At 37.5% G+C, this 23,361-nt stretch overlaps 1 protein-coding gene across 2 annotated transcripts in view; it reads left to right on the top strand.

Annotated features, from left to right (window-relative positions):
• Positions 1-23,361, top strand: part of LOC134742664 (cardioacceleratory peptide receptor-like) — a 140,997-nt gene that overhangs the window by 58,168 nt on the left and 59,468 nt on the right. The window contains exon 2 of one of the 2 annotated variants that reach the window (XM_063675850.1): positions 8,934-8,971. The exons of the other annotated variant lie outside the window; for it this stretch is intronic. The gene's annotated coding sequence lies outside the window, so the exon portion shown is untranslated. The remainder of the gene's footprint in view (positions 1-8,933; positions 8,972-23,361) is intronic. 2 annotated transcript variants of the gene reach the window in all.

Genomic DNA, 23,361 nt, shown 5'->3' with positions numbered 1-23,361 from the left:
TAGTAAGTTGTTAAATAATTTCCCATGGAACAATTCACACGAAAACTAGATTATATGAAATTACCGCATATTTAATCGGTCAACTAATTACTCGAATTTCAATTTTCGAAATTTGCAAGTGCATGCTTCCAAAGTACCGCTTAGGAGTCAGAACGTGACAGATTTGATTTTCAAGAACAAAGACAAGAAATATAACAGTTCAAAATAATCTATGACACTTTGAAAGTAATAAAACAAAGTGATATTTTAATTCCTTAAAAATAAATATATAAACTTTTTAAATAAGCTCAACGAGGGTGTGGAGTGTTAGGGTCGGCAACGCGCATGTAACACCTCATGAGTTACAGGCGTCCATAGGCTACGGAGACTGCTTACCATCAGTTGGGCCGTATGCTTTTTTGTCACCGACGTAGTAAAAAATAAAACTGCCTCCGAAATATTACTTTTAGAATAATAGTTTGGAATCCTTCGAATTTATTTACTTTTTGAACAATATAAGTAAGGAAGGTCAATGAAAATACGCTCATTGTCTGTACGTATTTTTATCTTCAGTTTTCGTAGCCCGTTCTGATAAGAAGCTCCTCATCCTATTCATTTTATTCAATCTTTATTGTGCTCGATCTTACATGCGCTTGACCAATTTTTTTCTGTTATGCTCAAATTATTATTTTATTCGAAATAAAAGGAGTCCTATTTAATTCATAAACATAGCTCGTGAATAATTGAAACATGAAAAAATTCACAAATTTTTGTCGGTCGTCCGTTCCCACGAGAACCAAGAATTTTTCCTCATTTTAAACAGATGCTTCTCAAGAATAAGACAAAAATAAAATGAATGGACAATAATAAAATTAACGAAACTTTATTACGTAAATTTGACACAGACAGTAAGGATCTACTGAGGGATTTCGAAGAAGTGTTCTTTGAAATTTTACGGAAACATAGACATAGTTTTTTTACTTGGAAACTTCATGATATTACACACTTTATATAGCTTCAATACAGGGTACCTACTTGCGTTCGGTGGCTAATGTATGAACTCGCAATAAATAGTAATCAATCCGTAAACAGGCCCATTTGATCGGTCAATTATATTCTAATGTATGGAGAAGACAAACAAATTATAGCCAGCATGAAATGAATGTACCTATAGTATGATATCTTTTTTGCTCATTACTATTATTTAATTGAGTTAAAAGATTTAGCGACGCGCCTAATAGAGGCATCGGGCGACCAGAGGGCTGGCCACTATTTTGCACAGCGTGTTAGTATCGCTATACAGCGTGGAAATACGGCCAGCCTTCTGGGCACCTTGCCCATTGACGGTGATTAAGGCCAACTTTTTTACCTATAGGTTAAGGTTTATTATGTTTGTTTTTGTTAATTGTTTTTGAAATATAAAAAAACTACTATTGAGTTAATTGCTTGTTTGATATACACACTGATTGTAAATATTAATTTAGTGCATGGTGCATGCTAATTGCCATTAGCAAACAAACTGAATTAGCTCCATGCATGAATTTATTTTTATTTTAAGATTCATAATTTATATCGTTGGAACACCGGAAATGATAAAAATACTTTTGTAAACCTTAAATTTATTTTATTAAAAAATATTTAAAATGTTGAAAATTTTTGAGCGGTTGAAACGCTCATAATTTTTGGCGCGAATTCGACAGAGCGTGATGACGTCACACGTTGGGCGGCCCAACTGACGTTTGCTACTAATGACACTAATCTGTCGAACGCGTGACGTCACGTGGCGTTTCGAGCGTTTCGCTCACTAGCTTTTCGCGGGCAAATTTTTGTACTTTTTATTTATAATTTTAAGTAATTAAATGGTAATTTAAAAACAGAAATGCATTTGTAACATGATATAACGGTAACAAACATCCGAATAAAACATATTTCATTCAAATATAAACTTCATGCATGAGGCTAATTTCGTATGCCCTTGGGTACGACATAGTGGAACAATTTTTCTTTTTTACCATCATATGCAATATCATGTTGTGTACACCTATGATCGACGAATAAATAATTTGTTTATTTGTTTGTTTGTTTAAAGTGTAATATATATAGCTTATTATACAGTAAACTAATGTGGTAGTGTGCAGTGAATGGAGAATTAATCTTGAAGCGCGTTTAACCACCATTTTGGAGTCAACGGCCGGTAGTCCACGTGCCTCTTGTAAAGTCGCTATCTCTAACAAGAGCTAATAAAATCACCGTACACTGTCTTGTAAGTACTAACCGTACAATTTTAGTATGTAGCTCCTAAGACCTTGATACTGGCGAAATGGTTCTACTGGACTGAAGCCATAATTTTAAAAGAATGAATGGATGATTTAAAGTGGATCAGTACTTAATTTAGTAACGCAACTTTCCATGAAATTGCCCTTTTAATTATCAAACGTGACGGTTTCCCGATGAAGCCAATACCTTTTTTTTTAATACTAAGTCGGTGGCAATCAAGCATACGGCCCGCCTGATGGTAAGCAGTTACCGTAGCCTATGGACGCCTGCAACACCGGAGATATTATACGCGCATTGCCGACCCTTTAAAAACCTGTACACTCCTTACACAGTACACCTACTCGTACTTTTCTCTCAAACATAAAACTCTTTCATTAAAACTAGTAGTTGTCTTCCGTTTGTCGTTGTTGTTTACACGTTTACAATGGTTTCAGCTTCAGCGCCTAGAGAAAACTAGGTAACGACAAAGTTTGCAGTCATTAAAGGATGACTCACGTTAGACCGGGCCGTGTCCGGGCCGGAGCTTCCGGCGCTTCGTTTTCTATGGAAAGCATCACGTGATCACCTGTCATGTTATAGAAAAGTAAGCGCCGGAAACTCCGGCCCGGACACGGCCCGGTCTAACGTGAGTCATCCTTAAGAGTCCCCGGCAAAATTTATTTAATGTAATTACTTCATGACATTTAAATTTTTTAATATATATAATCCAATTTAATGAAATTTGCTTTAATTATGTTCACCATAGTTTATTATATTTAATCCATTCAAGTTAATAGAAACGTATTGACTTGCATATGCCTTTTAAGTGTATTATTAGTTTTATAATTGTATATTGTTCTTCTAATTGTAAATAATTTTGAATATGACGATGTATAATTACTACAAATAAAATATATTTTATATTCTATTCTATTCAAGCTCGGCCGAATTGCACCTTCCGATACAAACTCCCGCTCTCATTTTAAAACTACGTGTTGGATTGTAATGAAACTTTGCAAATTGACGATGACATGAGGTATACGAGTATCTAGGTCTGAAATTAGTTTATATAGCTCCAGTTTATAAAACAAACGAAATAGAGCAAAAGCAAGTTTTTTTTTTTTTCGTTTATTCTGAAACCAAAAAGTCATATAAGCATATCAAAAATGTGATACTTACAAAAGATGTACCGCAACAAAAGAAAAATACAAGGTTTGTAGGTATGAAAAACTTAAATACGCTGTATTTTTTTTACTATGGTATCTGAAGCTACATAAACTAATTACAGACATAGATATACAGGGTAATCAATCCAAATGGTTCAGTAGGGAGAAGTCAGAAACTATGAGAGATAGCGACATCTGTTGTTAGGAACCATGGCTTCGATTTTAGATTTAATAATAATGGCATTCCATTTTTTGACACAAGATTTCGTAAAATTTGGTCCTTTTACTTTCAGCATCAATTATACAAACAAATACTACACGCTATTACATAAGAATATTGACAAGGTTCGATTCCCGGTTATGTATGAGTTAAAAAAAAAGTTTGAATGCCATTATTCATCATCATCATCGTCATCATCATCATCATCATCATGTCAGCCGATAGACGTCCACTGCTGGACATAGGCCTCCCCCAAGGCTCGCCACTCCGACCGATCCTGTGCCGCTCGCATCCACCGAATTCCCGCGACCTTCACCAGGTCGTCGCTCCATCTCGTTGGAGGCCTACCAGCAGTTCGTCTTCCGAACTCTAGAACCTTCCGGCCCCAACGGCCATCAGTTCTGCGAGCAATGTGCCCCGCCCACTGCCACTTAAGGTTCACAATTCTGCGAGCTATGTCGGTGACCCTAGTTCTACTGCGGATATCATCATTTCTGACTCTAACTCATTTCTGAATGTCATTATTATTAAATCTAAAATCGACGCCATGGTTCCTAATCACAGATTTCGCTATCTCTCATAGTTTCTGACTTCTTCATACTGAGCCATTTGGATTGATCGCTCTGTATACCTTATCCTATTGTAAGTACAAAGTTTCAGAGCAATCTAGCTAGTCGTTTTAAAATGAGAGCGGAACTACGTTTGTATGGAGAACCGAGCTTGCCGGGGACCCTTAAGTTTACCGCATTCCCGGCAACTAAAGCTAATATTACACGAGCGTAGACCGTGTTCCCTTATTTTGTCGACAAACTTTTAATTGAATATCATTTCGCCGACAACGATTCATCGATTTATAATTCATAATTCATAATTTATTTATTGCATCCATGGTTTACATTTGGTGGTACATACATAGTGGGTATGGACCCTGGTAGGGCACAGCAATAGTCTTAAATCTAAAGTATGGTTAAGACATTGTAATTTAAAATTATATTGCAACAAATTTATTAATGTCTTGGAGATATTATTAACAATTAAATTTAACATTGAAAATGTAGGGTATATGTATAATATTTGTTTATTTAATAGTTATGTCAAGAATGTCAAGATTAAGAATTTGTATGTCATGCAATGTTTAATAAGAATTGGTATAAAATAAATCGAATAAAAATAATAATGTGAGTAATAATTAAAACTAATAATTAACAATAAACATTAAATTCCATTAAAAATAATACCATTCGTGATCATTAACCTTAACATTAAATTCAATTAAAACTAGTAACATTCGTGATCATTCCAAGAAATCATTCAATTTATAGTAGCATTTGTTAACTAATAAGTTCTTCAACAGTTTGTTAAAATGTTTATCTGATGTCTGAAGTTTAATATCGTCGCCGAGTTAGTTATATATTTTAATGGCCATCATTTTTGGGCTTGTTTTGTGTAGGTGTAGTACTGAACGTTCGGGTGGTGCCAGGTTGTGCTTGTATCTACTTTCATATCGTCGAGGACGGTCGGCAAATTTTGGAAAAAAATGTGGATATTTCCTAACGAACTTACAAATCTCGAATATGTAGATTGATGTTAATGTCAGGATTTTATATTGAACAAAATAGGGTCTACAACTGTCTGGTACCTTAATATTAGCCAGTGTTCGTATGCATTTTTTTTGTAATACGAATATTTCTTCTATATTTAGTTCTAGTATCGTTGTCTAATTTATCTGCGTTTGGACCTGAGTGGGCTAAGCCAAACTCAATTTGGACATAACCGCCTTAAGTGCGCGGAAACGGCTCGTTTTAATTAAAAACAATTATCCTGAGTGAATGTTCGTTTCGTGCAATTTGGAGTAAACCCCTGGAGTCTCAACCTGGTCTAAATTTGCCACTTAAAAAACGACATTGCGGTTTTAGATTTAGAACCGAGTTTTGATTGCGATTTCGCACGCGATTTCACGTCCGTGGGGCTCAAGACGTTAGTGTAATGGTATTTCTGTTTGTGTTTACTTAAAGAAAGGGGGAAAGGTCACGACATGAAGATTGGATGGTTTAAAAATAAAATTACCTTCTTTGGCACGTCTGTGGCAAATAAGCGTACGGTTTACCTACTAATCAACTATTCAATATATAGTTACTATAGTATCCTGTTCATGCTGTGGAGGTCTCAGGTTCGAATCCCATTATTTATATATCTCGAATATTTGCTCCTGAGTTATGGATATTTTGTATGTATTTAAATACTTATATCTATGTCTTACATATAGGTATATACCGTCATCTAATACCTACTGTAAGGTGCATTATATTATAGTTACTGTGTAAAATGAAACGTATTGAGTGAACCAGACAGTGTGCTTGAATGTACCTTAGAAACAAAGAGAAGAATGATGAGGGTAGTTTCTCGCTCCCCCCTGCTACGCCGAGTTATCGGGCGCGGAGGGCTGGCGCTGCGGCCCGTAGTCTGCGCCGGTCCGTCACCGTCAACGCAAGCTCCTGATGACACTACTCGGTACGGAGTGAAACATGTCGAGCGTTTTTCGACTTAAAATACGTGAGTGACCCGTTGTTAATATATCTGTGTCTCACTGGAGTTTTGTTATTAAAAGAGAAGAATGATTGATTGAATGTAATAGAATTAGATTAGAGTAAGATGAGAAAGATATTCATAATGGCCGAAAACGTTGTTTCTATCTTACATGGCGCTGCGGACGAATTCGGAAAATAAATTAAATCTCAAGTTTTTAATCATTAATTCTTGTAAAGTTTTACTAAATTTCGAGTATACGTTTTATATTCAGTAAAAACTACGGGAAATTCGTTATATTTCTAACTAATTAGGTAATATCGGCGTAATCTTGAACAATGGAAAGCACGCGGGCGGAGGATTTACAGGATTTCACAGTAAACCAACTCAAAACGGAGCTCAGATCCAGGTATTTGCCAGTCACAGGGAAGAAGGATGAATGGTACACTGGCCTTATTGAGCTTTCTGTGTGGTTCGGGCGGAGTAGGTCACTTTCTGAGTACGTCACATTCTGAGGACGTCACATTCTGAGGACATCACATTCTGAGTACGTCACTTTTTTAGTATCAAATTAAACTCAGAAAATGACGTATTCAGAAAGTGACGTTCTCAGAATGTGACGTCCTCAGAATGTGACGAACTCAGAAAGTGACGTACTCAGAAAGTGACGTATTCAGAAAGTGGAGTTCTCAGAATGTGACGTCCTCAGAATGTGACGAACTCAGAAAGTGACGTACTGAGAAAGTGGCGTTCTCAGAATGTGACGAACTCAGAACGTGACGTCCTAAGAAAGTGACCTACTCCGCCCGAACCTTCGCAATTTCTTTCAAGTATTTTTTCCAAAACTGTCAATTTATACTGTTGCGAGTGACTAAAAAAAGTGTCTAAACCGTAAAATTATTTAATATTTTAAAACTGTCACTGTTTTATGAAACGTAACAGGCATCAATGCAATGAAGTTCAGTATAATGAAACATTCCTTTACGAAATGGAATGGCACTTTTTAGATTCCATTTAAAAGAATCTTCGACCCGGCCCTAAAACCTTGATTGCAAAATTCAAAAGAAAAGCTATTTAAAAAAAATCGAATAAACATTAAAGCAGAGAGGACGTTGAAGGTTAAATAACAAATGAATAAATATTATACAATATCTTTATCATTTCTCATGCTCTGAAAGAGGGTCCTTGTTGTTTTAAAAGGTGTGCAGAAAATGATACGTGTCGGCACTAGAGCATTTTACGTTCGAAATACGATTTTTTTAATTTTTTTACGATAAGCAATTGAAATTTGAGTTTAAATGGATTTGATATACAATTTGCAGTCTGATATTTGACTCTTCATTCCATAAATAACGATACTTTTGCTTAAATTGTTAATTGAAAGTACCCTCAAGAAATACTATAAAAATGTATACTTAGCCATGTTAAAAAAAACATTCATTTTACTTTCCTCGTATTCGAAATGAAAAGTAGAGTGTTTAACTCGGGTGAAAGGCATCATTTCAGCCTCGGACTATTGGCGCTCTCACTGCGTTCGAGCACCAAAATACCTCGGCAGAAATGAGTGTCTTTCACCCCTTGGTTAACAATCCCCGAGCCACCGGAGCCTTTGTGCCTTATTTTCGCGATCTGTTAATCAAACTTTAACCGCCTATCGATACCTAGGTCGACCGACCGGGCGGCGTGCTGTCGGTTTTCCCTCAAACGCTCTTTTCACCGCCCGATCGCCTCCCAAGTTCCCATTCGCTCAAGATGGCCGAGCCACCGAAGCCTTTGTGCCTTGTTCGCGCGATCTGTTAATCAAACTTTAACCGCCTATCGATACCTAGGTCGACCGACCGGGCGGCGTGCTGTCGGTTTTCCCTCAAACGCTCTTTTCACCGCCCGATCGCTTTCCAAGTTCCCATTCGCTCAAGGTGGCCGAGCCACCGAAGCCTTTGTGCCTTATTTGCGCGATCTGTTAATCAAACTTTAACCGCCTATCGATACCTAGGTCGACCGACCGGGCGGCGTGCTGTCGGTTTTCCCTCAAACGCTCTTTTCACCGCCTGATCGCCTCCCATTCGCTCAAGATGGCCGAGCCACCGAAGCCTTTGTGCCTTGTTCGTGCGATCTGTTAATCAAACTTTAACCGCCTATCGACACCTAGCTCGACCGACCGGGCGGCGTGCTGTCGGTTTTCCCTCAAACGCTCTTTTCACCGCCTGATCGCCTCCCATTCGCTCAAGATGGCCGAGCCACCGAAGCCTTTGTGTCTTGTTCGCGCGATCTGTTAATCAAACTTTAACCGCCTATCGACACCTAGCTCGACCGACCGGGCGGCGTGCTGTCGGTTTTCCCTCAAACGCTCTTTTCACCGCCCGATCGCCTCCCATTCGCTCAAGATAGCCGAGCCACCGAAGCCTATGCGCCTTATTTGCGCGATCTGTTAATCAAACTTTAACCGCCTATCGATACCTAGGTCGACCGACCGGGCGGCGTGCTGTCGGTTTTCCCTCAAACGCTCTTTTCACCGCCCGATCGCCTCCCATTCGCTCAAGATAGCCGAGCCACCGAAGCCTATGCGCCTTATTTGCGCGATCTGTTAATCAAACTTTAACCGCCTATCGATACCTAGGTCGACCGACCGGGCGGCGTGCTGTCGGTTTTCCCTCAAACGCTCTTTTTACCGCCCGATCGCTTCCCAAGTTCCCATTCGCTCAAGATGGCCGAGCCACCGAAGCCTTAGTGCCTTGTTTGCGCGATCTGTTAATCAAACTTTAATATTGTTTTTCTTTTTATTTCAGGTTTACCACTTTCAAAACGAGCACCAGTTTGATTCCAGCGGGCTTAGCACGGTAGCATTTTTATCGCCTGTCACCATGCCTGTCACGTTCTAACAAGTGTGTAAGTGCGAAAGTGACAGGCAGTGACAGGTGATAAAAATGCTACCGTGTTAAGCCCGCTGGTAATAAAACGTAAAAAAAGTTTAATATGTTCATCAAGCGTTTACGGCACTTATAATGGCACAAATTATAATTTCGTATCAGAAATTACGATATATAGACTGGTTTAAGTACCCATACCATGAGTCACTGACAATGTCAAAACTGACATATACGCTAACGTCTACGTTATTTACTTTCTTTACATCTCTCTCGCACTAATATGCGACTACGAGCGAGATGCGTAGAAAGTAACTTACGTTTTCGGTAGCGTTTATGTCAGTGCCAAACTGGTGATAGCCACAGAGATAGCGTGTCCCACTGCCATAAATAGCTTATGACAAATTACGGCCCCTGATTTTTGTTTGCTAAAAGTAATTCTGTCGTGACAGTTTTGATGGAGACAGATATGCTTAGGAAATTATGACAAATCTTTAAAATCAACGTCGTCGTTGTGTATTAATACGTAAATACGTGTGTTTAAATATGTATTAACTCGAGGATCCATTTGAAACTAAGCGCATTGCAATACGTTTAAAGCATTATAAATATTTTACATCATCGCAATAACTAGAGCACACTAGAGCCATGTTTTAATTTCATAAACACTGCACGGAGTCAGAAAACAACGAGAACCTGCTGACTTTACACTTCGGCCATGCTGACGCTTACCGGCTATACTGTTAAGAGGCCGTAGTCGATTTTGGAGCAAAAATGTAAAATTGATAGATTTAGTCGTTGAAATTATACACGTTTTGTTACGTTATATCTAAATAACAAGTATTGATTTCTATTAGCACGTCTTCTCATCTTGCCTTTTAATAATGAGGTCGCGAGCGTGCGTCACCGGTAATGCATGAAGAGAAGGGGCAGTTTTTAAAAATTCATCAAAAAATCATGGTGGTAAATTATACAAATTGATGTATAAGAATAGTTTCAGCAAATGTTGTAGATTGTTTAAGTATCAAAATTACGTTGAATTTAAGTCGATTTTTAGAGAAATTGTCACTTGTTTTGAAGTAATTTCTGGAGAAAATTGATGTCGTCTAACTTTCATTTACACTACTTCAAAGTCATAATAATAAAAATGTAGTCTGATAAACGTCAAGTACAGGATATGTGTAATACAAAATTACCATGTTTAGCAGTCCAAACTTTACGAAATTTACAAATAAGAGCGACTCAGTGCTTTACGCGCGTTTACCTAAACGTCCATCAGAAAAGCAAACATTACTAATTTAGTGAGTCTGTTTTAAAAAAAAATGATCTGATAAAAGGTAAGATAAGAAGACGTGCTAATAGAAACCAGTACTTGTTATTTCAATTAGGTAACAAAAGGTGCAAAATTTCGCCGACTAAATCTATCAATTTTACATTTTTGCGACCAAAATCGACACGGGCTCTTAAGAGAGCGCGGAAACCCAGCAGAAAGAAATAAAACCCCTTATGCTTCATGTGCATTAAGGATCTTTCCATCAAAAAATCCAACAGAAATTGTGATATAAACGTCCTTAATGCACATGAAGAGTAAAGCAATAAAAGGTCCTTCTCTGACGGTAAGCCACATATACGGGCCCGGTCCAGTCGTTTAATGTTCGGCTTAACAGCTTAACAGCGGGAAGTCTGAATCATAGTGCTGGTACAGCTAAAGACTCGGTATTAAAATGCCTTACCTTTGAGACTCAATTTAATACGAGTATTTAGTACCCCGGGCAGTAACTAAGAAAGCCTCAGACCACATACATATATTATTTATCGACGACAATTACATGTGATTTGAGACCTTCCTTTGGTACTTCACTGTCCAAAGTATGTAATATACTATTTAATACTAGTTGTCTTTATTTCTATTTTAAAAATATTAATTAAATAAATAAATAAATAAATAAATATTATAGGACATTCTTACACAGATTGACTAAGTCCCACAGTAAGCTCAAGAAGGCTTGTGTTGTGGGTACTTAGACAACGATATATATATATAATATACAAATACATAAATACATAGAATACACCCAAGACTCAGGAACAAATATCTGTGCTCATCACACAAATAAATGCCCTTACCGGGATTCGAACCCAGGACCATCGGCTTCACAGGCAGGGTCACTACAGGGTCCGGTTTTTGATATAAATATTACAGGACATTCTTACACGGATTGACTAAGTCACATGGTAAGCCCAAGGAGGCTTGTGTTATTGGGTACTCAGACAACGATATTTATAGTATAATATATGAATACTTAAATACATAGAAAACACCCATTTGTTCTCATCACACATATAAATGCCTTACCGGGATTCAAACCCAGGACCATCGGCTTCACAGGCAGGATCACTACTCACTAGGCCAGACCGGTCATCAAAACAGCGTCCCGCCTTTTCCAATTTCGAGTTTATAAACTTTAAAATATGACAAAAGTGTCGTATTTGTGCTCGTAAGTAGGGGAAAGCAGCTTAAAGCGGGTACCCGCCTAAAGCGAATAGGTGCTGTTTTGTTGCGAAATTAATTGCAAATTAAATCTTAAACTATGCATATTTAGCGATTTTGTTGACACTTCTGAGTTTTTAACCGACTTGAATTTCATAGAAGGAGGAGGTTAGCTGTATTAATTTGTGGCTATTTTTTTTTATTTCGATCGGGCACGAGTTACGATATAATGTAACCAAATGAAAAAAAATTATGGATGCTGTTTTGTTGCGAAATTAATTTGAAAATCTTAAACTGTGCATATTTAGTAACTTTGTTAACAATTCTGAGTATTTAACCCACTTCAAATTCATAGAAGGGGAGGTTAACTGTATTCATTTGTGGCTATTTTTTATTATGAATTTCTATCGAGCACGAGTTACGATATAATGTAACCAAATTCAAAAAAATGATGGATGCTGTTTTGTTGCGAAATTAATTTGCAAATCATAAACTGTCCATATTTAGTGAGTTTGTTAACACTTCTGAGTTTTTAACCGACTTCAATTTCATAGAAGGAGGAGGTTCTGTATTCGTTTGTGGCTATTTTTTTTTTATTAATTTCGATCGGGCACGAGTTATGATATAATAATGCAACCAAATGCAAAAAAATTATGGATTACTCGAAACACGACTCAAGACTTTTAAGCACCGAGTCTCACAAATCTGAAACGAGTCCTATATAGACTCATTAGACTCGAATAAGCCAGCACTACTGAATGATCAACGTATGAGGTGTTAGGGAATACCACTAAACCAAATTAACGAGTTGATTATTGTGAAACAAGCGGTAAAACGACTTTTACTGTTATAGAGCTGTAACTTGGCATTCATTGGGTAGTTAATATTACTTTGTGTAACATGGGGCGTAAGTTAAATATGGCAAACGAGAGTATAGTTAAATCGCGACGGCTTGCCGGAGCGATTTATAGACTCGAGTTTGCAATATAATTACGCCCCGAGTTACACACAATGGTTTTCATCATACTTGCGATACAAAAATGAAGTATAGAGACAAAAACTGTTAATTATAATACTAGAAACTTCATAACTCCCTAGGGAAAACGCTTTTTCTGTAGTTCCCGCTAAGCCTGCGTGCAATTCCACATTTACTGCGAGTGTGATGAAAAATATTGAATGTACACGGTGGCTAAAAAATAATTGCATTCCCATTGCCAGGGAGGTTTTGGGCAATACTGAGCAACTTTTACTACAGGACCAACCCCGAAATCGCGAAAAATAATTTGGCTGTTTCATACATTTTGGCTGGTCCATTTTCTATGGGAGGGTATTTTTTTTTCGCGATTTCGTGGTTGGTCCCATAGTAAAAGTTGCTCAGAATAATCCCAAAACCTCCCTGGCAACGGGAATGCACTTATTTTTTAGCCACCCTAAGTTCGCCTTTGTACCTCTATTTCTGTAAATTTTATGTTAATCTGTGCTGTTGTGTACAATAAAGTGATTACTACATTTACTACTACTACTAATACTACAAATTGCACATTTTTAAAAGCAAATTTCATATTCTTAGCTTTTACGCAAAAAATGTTACAAAGTTTTAATGGTGCGTTTAAGACCTGTGTTCGTGATATTTTTCTATCGCGCAAAACTTGTTTGATCAGGTTTCGGACCGATTAAGTTACTAGAGAAAGGCCTCAAGTTTGCTATTCATTTTTTTTGGCAACAGTATTAAATAAAAACCGGACAAGTGCGAGTCGGACTCGCCCACCGAGGGTTCCGTACTTTTTAGTATTTGTTGTTATAGCGGCAACAGAAATACATCATCTGTGAAAATTTCAACTGTCTAGCTATCACGGTTCATGAGATACAGCCTGGTGACAGACAGACGGACAGCGGAGTCTTATAGTAATAGGGTCCCGTTTTTGGAGCATTCCGTGAAAACATCAACTTTTTGTCCCTTACGAAACGCTATGGCAGCTACCCTAATAAAACGTATTAGCTGCTAAGCATAGAGTAACTTATACTAGAGCGGTACTGTCATAGTACATTTTGTAACCACAGTAAATTCACTTCCATCTATCGACACACTTTAAAACTAAAAATTAAGATTTATAAAAATACGACAAAATGTATTTAAATATGTATAAAAAAATTTTTTTATTTGCACTATTTTTTTTATGATTTTGACTCATGTTCTTTCACTGATATGCGTTAAAATTGTTAAATAACAAACGAAACCGTCAACGCCATCTAAACGACAGTACGCCAAAGCTAGTAGCGCCCTCTGAACGAGAATCAAATTTTCTTGATTTTCGAGGCACGTTTTTTCCTTAGACTGTATCCATCTATTACGGAGTTATATCTATCTTTGCTGCTAAGAAACAATACCAATCTTAAAGCCGAGTTATGATATTTTATATTAAAATGCTAATATAGTCAAACCAAGATAAGTCTGCAACGGTTTTGAAAGCACACGCAGTGCAAGTGTTATTTTGAACGTCAGACTTCTATGAAATTATGACGTATAAATAACACTGGCACTTCTTAGTTTCCTAGTTTTACTTCTCGCAAGTATTAAAAACCGGCCAAGTGCGAGTCGGACTCGCGCACCGAGGGTTCCGTACATTACATAATTTTAACAATGTATTTTTTATGTGAAACGTGAGTGAAAGGTAAATTGCGGTTATGACGTATTAAAAAAAACTACTTACAAGATCTCGTTCAAACCAATTTTCAGTGGAAGTTTGCATGGTAATGTACATCATATATTTTTTTCAGTTTTATCATTCTCTTATTTTAGAAGTTACAGGGGGGGATACATTTTACCACTTTGGAAGTGTCTCTCGCGCAAACTATTCAGTTTAGAAAAAAGTGATATTAGAAACCTCAATATCATTTTCGAAGACCTTTCCATAGATACCCCACACGTATGGGTTTGATGAAAATATTTTTTTTTTAGTTTCAGTTCCAAGTATGAGGAACCCCCAAAATTTATTGTTTTATTATTATTTTTGTGTGAAAATCTTAATGCGGTTCACAGAATACATCTACTTACCAAGTTTCAACAGTATAGTTCTTATAGTTTCAGAGAAAAGTGGCTGCGACATACGGACGGACAGACAGACAGACAGACATGACGAATCTATTAGGGTTCCGTTTTTTGCCATTTGGCTACGGAACCCTAAAAAGGTGGTGTCCCTTACGAAATATTTCATGGAATGCTCCTCTTACCCTTTGAGTACGGAACCCTAATAAATATGATCTAAAGAAAAAGCGCCACAATTTTTCAAAAACTGCTGGCTGAGGCTGAACCCACTATCTACATTCGAATACAGCGTATATTATACGAACGTATAAGCTTAGGGAAGTTAGTTTCGGGCTTCAACGAACACACTTTTATAGGATTTATGAAAAAATACGGCTTTTCCTTTGCCTTATAAATTAATTCAGCGAACAATGTATCACTACCTTCGAGCAACACCGGGAAGGGTGACGGCATTCGTACCAGGGATGTTGCGATATTCGCATCCGCATCCGCAACCGCGGAACTGCCGCATTATTTTCAACATCCGCATCCGCATAAAATCGATGCGGAGTTTAATGCGGATGCGGATGTGGAACAGGTAGGTACAGGAACGTCTTAGCGGCGGCGTAAGTGCTAGGTAGCCAATAGGAATCTCGTTTCGTTTTTGTGATTCGTCGATCGAGCACTTTAGCCTATGACGGACAGCGACAAGAAGTGAAAAGTTTGTTTTATTTGGACTTTAGTATAGTAATGCGATAGTGGGGCATCTATATTCTTGTTTAAATACTAAAAGTTTCGTTTTTTTAAATAAAAATTACTAAAGAGTAATATTCGACGTTTTTTATGTGCCTTATCTCGACATCCGCATCCGCGTCCGCGGATGTCAAAAAATCGGCACCCGCAACATCCCTGATTCGTACTATTTCCCCTCTGCCGAAGCATAGGTACAACAGAATTGTATAATTATACCTATGGCTATGCGTGTTGTGACCTTGTGACTCGTCCGTAAACAAAAAGAGATCGAGGTGTGCAAGATTTGTCTTTGACGTGTGTCATTTTCTATGTATCTGTGTCGTCATTACAGATTAGATTTTGTATGTAGTGAGTGAGAAGTGCGGCTGTGTGCACGTTTCCCCCCGCAAAAAATGGCAGAATGATTTGTACGGTAAGATATCGCTTGGGCTCCTCCCTTCCGACATGTCGGAAGCCGGCGTTGCTCGAAGATCACGTGTCAGAGTGTTTAACTCGGGTGAAAGGCATCATTCCAGCCTCGGACTATTAACGCTTTCACTGCGTTCGAGCGCTAAACTACCTGGGCAGAAATGAGTGCCTTCCACGAATTAATAAACTAGGTGCCTTCCATCCCTTGGTTAACAATCTACATTATACTCGTGCAGTCATTTCAATAAATGTTACCTGAGGTGGTACATAGGTACGAAATAAACATGCTGGCTAACCTTTTCCGCTGTTGGTTAAAATGGGGATTCAAACCTTTTTACATACCATAACCAGGCGTGGCTCACTCCGCGATTTCGTCGCGTCGCTACAAGTATATGCGGCCACACCAATTTTGGTGTCTAGCCATAGTAATTGCCGCGCACCGCTACGGAATGGACGCATGCTCGCGCTTGCGCCACCGCACGGTCATATCTGTCGTAATAAACGCGTTTTGTTAGAGAGTGAACCTTCTGTACCTAGTGCTATTATTTCTTGTGTGCCAAAACTGAACTGTAGTGTTCACGAAATCGTTCAACAGTCTATGAAAATGTTAAAATATTATACTGCTCCGTAATATTTAAAACAAATAAGACGTCCATTAGTTATCAGAATATTAAAAAGTTTAAAATCCTTTCGTGAATTGTTTAATTAATCGTTAAATTGAGTACTGAAAGCTGTTGAGCTTATTTTAAAGTTTTGGACAAGCAATTAATAATAGAGTTCAGTTTAAGTTTTAAAACTAGTTTCACACAGCAATTATCCACTTTTCAATTAATGCCAATGTATATTAGGGTTGTCAATAAGCACAAAAATTATTTTTGACTCAGCGAGCGCTAGTTGCGAGGAAAGCGTCTCCGTTTTAGCTTGGCCAAAAATAATTTCGTATGTCTGTCTGGCTGCTCTCAACCGATTTTCGTGAAATTTACGTAGTATTAAAAAAACAGAATCTACGCACCGTAAAAGATACAATGTGATATGCAATAAAGATTATGAGTATGAGTATGAGTAACCTCCCCAACAGGCAATATCTTCTTCTTCTTCCTCGGTTCCTCATTGCTGAGGATCGCGACCATGTATGCTCCGTCTCCATAGTGTGCGGCCATATGCTATATGGGTCACGCACTGCATGTTGCCGCCAACCACCCTCTTCCCACCATCAGACCATCTCGTGGGTGCTTTTTCTCGCCCGCGCTTGCCATCCATTTGACCCAATATAATCTGCCTTTCTAGGTCATAATTCTGCCGCATGATATGCCCAAAAAAGCTGAGTGCGCGTTCTTGACATATTGTAGAGAGCCGTGTGGTGATTTAACAGGCAATATGCATCATGCATAATAACGATCTCAATCCAGAATCATTACAAAACGCTTTAACGCAAAATTACCATTGCTAATACAAACTAACGGATTCCAGAGTAGAATACTAAAACAGCCCAGAACTCTCCTTAACCAATAATAGCTATAACAAACTCCTATCTGCTTCAACTACGCTATTGAAAAAGCATTCTTCCTGTCCTGACGTGAAGTTTAAATTTGAAAAATCCATCTGGAATAAATGACAATTTTATAGCATTTGAGGCGTTTTTAATGATAGTGTGGAATAAATCAAGGCCTTTAGCGGGTGGTATTAGTATGCACCTAGTAGTTTTGATTAGCCTAATTAGTCTCAATCAAGAAGATTTATACTGCTATTATAAGTCGATAAAACATAGGCTTGAATACAAATTGAGAATCAAAAAAGATTTTTACATTATTATCGCAGTCTGTACTTTTTATTCCAATACAAAATTCCAAATTATTTATTTGCCAGAATGCCCAGAATACAGTCGATATAAAATAACTAATTTTATATTATAACACTGTACTCGACTCACAATAAAACTAAGCATGGGATTTATGCATTGTAAATACTAATTAAATTTGTAATTACTAATTACTCTTTAACCTTGACGCTTTTTAAAGTTAAATGTTTTGGACTAATGAAATGTCGGATCCAAATTCTTCGGAAGTTAAAAGGTAACCTACATAAATACGCAGGCTTGAGATCATCTTCCTTTCGGCTTTAACGTAAGTAGTCGGTAAAAATGAGGTCCTAGTTTTATTTCCCGGAGCACGAGTGACCACTTTCTTCAACTAGCGACCCTCTTATCATTTAAAGATCGGGGTGTTTTTAGGAGCCGTCCGACTGTTGGCGTAAAAGCGGCGAGAGATCGACTGTTGTTTTTTATACTACGCCGGTGGCAAGCAAGCATACGGCCCGTCTGATGTTAAGCAGTCTCCGTAGCCTATGTACACGCCTGCAACTCCAGAGGAGTTACATGCGCGTTGCCGACCCTAACACTCCTCTCCCTCGAGCTCTGGCAACCTTACTCATCGGCAGGAACACAACACTATGAGTAGGGTCTGGTGTTATTTGGCTGTGGTTTTCTGTAAGGTGGATGTACTTCCCCAGTTGGGCTCTGCTCTAGATCTGGAATGACATCCGCTGTCCTGTGCCCTACCACACAAAGCGAGATGTGACTGTTTTTAACCATTTGAAATAAAAATATTACTTTGCTAATCTGCGAAATATTAACGTGTTAGTTAATCAGTGCTAACCCGTACATTGCGTAAACTAATAATTTGCGTATTTATTTTCGCAGGGTGAGAACATTAATTGCATTTAAAAATACGCAAGTAAGTATAACGGATAATATTTCGCGGATTAGTAAAGTAGAGTTAGACCAAGGCAAGTCTGCAACGATTTTTATAGCACACGCAGTTCAAGTGTTATTTTAAACGTCAAACTTCTATGAAATTCTGACGTATAAATGACACTTGCTCTGCGTATGCTATCAAAATCGTTGCAGACTTTTCTTGGTCCAACTCTAATCGTTTCGTTTTAATTAACATGAATTTCGGCAAAGTTAACACCTGATTCTATTAATTGTTATTAACTAAGTAACTAAGTATTAACTAAGTAACATCTCAATTTGTCAAGATTTTCGTTTTGCATGTTATCCGATGTCTCGAAGACGGCTAGGCTATATGGAAGTTCTATTTTGTTAGATAGGGTCAGAAGAACTCATTGCACCCAACCTATCAGCTTCGGATCTAATCATGAGAGTTGAAACCCTATTCAACGGTTGTGTTTTTAATAGTAAACTTCTGTATATTCTCTTTCAAAACATTTGGTGAAGCGTTACAAGACGGCCAGAGGAACTCCTAGATGAGAAAAGCACGCGTATCATGTTTGGGCTTATTAAAAATTCGCTGGTGAGTCGCGGGTCGCGGGTTCGTATCATGGTAAGGCCATTTATTTGCGTATTTATAACGAATATTTAATTTGTTCCTGAGTTATGGAAGTTGTCTGTGTATTTATATACCTATATAAATTAATATACATATGTATACCGTCTCTTAGTACCTATAGCACAAGCTTTGCTTAGCTTGGGGCTATGTCGTTTTGTGTAAGATTGTCCTCGAATATTTATCATTATTTATTTATTAATAAGAGCAGGTAGGTCGAAAAGGAGATGGCGGGACGACTTGGACGCATTTTATCCGGATTGGCGGGAAACTACAAACGACAGGATCGAGTGGAAAAAGCGAGGGGAGGCCTTTGCCCAGCAGTGGGACACTAAATCAGGCTAGAGAAAAATAAATTAATAAGAGCAAAATTTACGCTGTCATTCGAACAGCCTGCCTCTACCAGCACACGCCGCTAAAGCACTTGCCTCAGAATACTAAATTAAGACGGATACATTCTGAATGAGCCACAATAAGGATCTTTTAGCAATTTGTGTCTAACGGGCCCTGTGAGAAAACCGAAATGCATTAATAATTTAGTTTTTGTGTCTTGGGGTTTCTTTTTGTAGAATATTTTATCATCATTCCGATTTTAAAATTTCATTACAATTAGTTTAGTGTTGGAGGAGGAAACAGTCGAGTACGAAACATCAATTTTTGACATTTTTACACAAGATTATTGGCCCAAAATGCGGATGTCCTTATCGCACTACTTTTAGGAGCGGGATCAAAGTGCTGACTAATATCCACCAGCCAGATGGATATCAGTCAGAGCTTTGATCCTGCTCAGAATAGGTCCTATTCTTAAATCGGAAAACGGTCTCGCCTCCACTTTCCTAAGACAACTTATGTAAATCTCGCTCATTACTCTTACTCGCATTATCATGTATATCACGTATCGGTATCCCACACAGGTGCTGACACTACTTTGCATCGCAAATGTTATAGATTTACGTTAAACAAGTCTCATTACTGTAAGTGGTGAAGTTTTACTCGAAAATGATGTTTTGTGGGGGCGGAGCTTGCTTAAAAACTCTTTCTCATTTCGCAGTTTTGAAAAGACCTAAGTAAATAAGTTGGAAATGTTTATTAAATAAAACACTTAAAGAAAACTGACTGTTAAACGTATCGCAAGTTAACGTCGTTAACGTCCCCCCTCTCGCCAAGAGAGGGAAAAGGAGCGGCGAGTCCCACACACCGTGCGTAAGTGCATACCCACTCCGACAAATAAAAAAGGGAGGTTTTGGGATTATACTGAGCTACCTTTACTATGGGACCAACTCTGAAATCACGAAAAAAATTGTATGTTTCATAAATTTTTGGCTGGTCCATTTTCTATGGGAGGGTATATTTTTTTTCGCGTTTTCATGGTTGGTCCCATGGTAAAAGTTGCTCAGTATAATCCCAAAACCTGCCTGGCAACGGGAATGCACCTGTTTTTTACTATACTAAAAGTTTGTTTTAATATTGTCTTCGGTTACCGCGATAGTTACTCATGAAATAAAACTATGAAAACGGATTATATCGCGTATACTGAATTTATAATACATCCCGACGTTTCGAACCCTTTACAGCGTTCGTGGTCAACGGGTGACACCCGTTGTACCCCGGGTAGTCACCACGAACGCTGTAAAGGGTTCGAAACGTCGGGATGTATTATAAATTCAATATACGCGATATAATCCGTTTTCATAGTTTTATTTCATAAATTGGTTTTATTTATACTTTTGAAATTTTCTATCGGTCTGCATTACTACTACCTATGGATGTTTGGTTGATAAAAGCCGTTACCCTTAAGATTATTTTCAGGGTATGAGAAATATATGTATATTTACAAAAATATATGACGGCCAAGGGAAATTGTGTCGCTTAACTTCAAATTCGGATAAATCAATTCGACCCTCTTAGGAAATATCTACCCTATTACCTTTACTTAATACCAAAATCGCAAAATCTGACAATTGGATTTACCCGAATTTGAAGTTATACGACTCAATTTCTTTTTCATAAGTGACTTTCTTCGGGCAATTATACCTACAAGGTATTATGAAATTATCGCGTTTAGGTATAAATTACACTATTCTGAATAAAGTCATGTCTGCTGAATGCCGAGCGAGCTGTGGGCCAAAATCGCCACAGTGGCCGCCCAGCTCAAAACGAGGATCTGGCAGACCACGTCGGCAATGTCGGGACGATCGCGGGATCGGGAAGACTGGAAAAAGTGGGAGGAGGCCTTTGCCCAGCAGTAGGACATTATAGGCTCCTAATAAAATAATATAATAATAAAATAAAATTCTGAATAAATCTAACTTTTAGTTTTAAGGTATAACTCTAAAGCGTGTCTCATTTGAATCAGGAAATATCTTTAAAACTTCTATCATCCATTTCTGTATAGATCAGGGTTTCTTAAAGTGGGGTCCACGGACCCCTTAGGGGTCCGTAGCATGTTTATCGGGGGTCCGCAGTAAGTCAGTTACCTACTTTAAATATACTTATTAGAAAATTTTGTAGTAAACTTGACGAAACCTAAGTGTAATGAAACTTAATTTAAAAAAATATATAGATAAGGGTTTTTATTATTTTCCTAAAATATTTTTTGACCGGGGTCCGTGGAAATATTTAAATTGTGAAAATGGTCCGTCACTGCAAAAAGTTTAAGAAACCCTGTTTCACGCAAAATAGGCACATTGGATGTCGATTTGCGGAAAATACCCAGCATAACTAACTAACTAACCCTGGTATAGATACTGTTTTACTAAGACGTAACAAAACTGCTTACTTCGTAAATCCACCAGTACACTGCCAAATTACTGCATGAATTCCAATTTTAAAATCCTATTTCAGTCTCGCAGCAGTAGATTTAAAAACAATTCTCATACGAACTGAAACACCAGACATTTATTTATCACCGGATTCTTTCAACTGATTTACATGATCATAAAATGCGCTCGGATCAAAATCATATAACTCAATTTGTACTAAATCCGAATTTTGCGAGGTCGGATTAGTTTTGACCGTTGCGGACTGGCGTTTTGTTTACGCAAAATATTAACGTTTGTAAGTGGTTAGAGCTAGAGCATTGTTTATCAATTGGGCTTCAATGGCGCACATCTGAAAGTTTATAGTCTAAAACCCTACGGTTTGTTCTCATTGAGAACTTTTGAACTAACTGTTAACGTTTCAGACGCGTTTTTAAAATATTGAATGTCTTAGTTCAATTCGTTTAACTTTTTGAAGTTTGGAAAAGCACTGGGTAGTTTCATTTTTAATAATATTAATGAAATCAGTTAAGCCTTACCAAACTAATAATATTACATTTCTTAATAGTTACCAATACTATCTGTTTAAATTTTATTTCTCAGCTATACGGCCCGATTCGAGCAATTCTTATAAGAAGTCGCCGACCGGTTGCCTAATAATATTATTTTTACTTGAACATTTTAACAAGTTTCTTGCGGTTACTGAATTTGAAGAAAAAAAACACTAAATAATTAGGTATATATCTAAGTTGAAATTTGTAAGAATTAATTATGTATTACAATTATAATCACAGGTATTCTGGGGGCAGCTGGTATTAATTATTAAATTAAATTAAACAATTATTTATTTCAGAAATTCAATTTACAAACAAATTATGTATTACAATTATTATAATCACAAGTATTCTGGGGGCAGCTGGTATTATTTAAATTTAAATTTGTTAATTTGTTTTTAGTTATTTTTTATAGCAGCTGTAGTAGTCTTTAAACGTAATTCTAATTAAAATGAAAACTTTTTTAAAGTTACAATTTTAAATTATTTCAAATGATCAATGACCTTTGTCTGACACGGAGTGAAGATTAATTGGGGCATTTTCTATGAAAAGGGACCTTATTGTCGATGGCGCTTACGCCGCACAGCGTCGCTCTGCATTGTATTTATATCGGAGCATCGTTAATAATGGCGTAAGCGCCATCGACAATAAGGTCCATTTTTATAGAAAATACCACAATTTTTAATTAAACATTTGTTAAAATCAATATTTTTGTTGTTTGGCTGAAAACATGAGAAAATTATTTTACCTAACAATGAAACCTAGAAAAATGGAAAAAATAACTTACCTGAGTTTGATCAGGCGCCACCGAAATGAATTCGGGTATGTACCAAATTCATGCAGTAGTATTAACCTAAATCGTCAGTTCGTTAACTTCTGTTTAACGCTAGTTATAAAATGAGGTAAGTTATGTGCATTATTCATATAAGTTTATATATTATTTTCTGTCTGGTATGGACCAGACAGACTGACCGGCCGACTTCCCGGCCGGCCGGCCGGTGTGACTTCTGGGCCGG

Source organism: Cydia strobilella, chromosome 7 (assembly GCF_947568885.1).
Source record: "Cydia strobilella chromosome 7, ilCydStro3.1, whole genome shotgun sequence".
Classification (NCBI taxonomy): Eukaryota; Metazoa; Arthropoda; class Insecta; order Lepidoptera; family Tortricidae; genus Cydia; species Cydia strobilella.
Note: the sequence above shows the minus strand (reverse complement) of the source record. Positions and strands in the feature narration are given on the sequence as shown.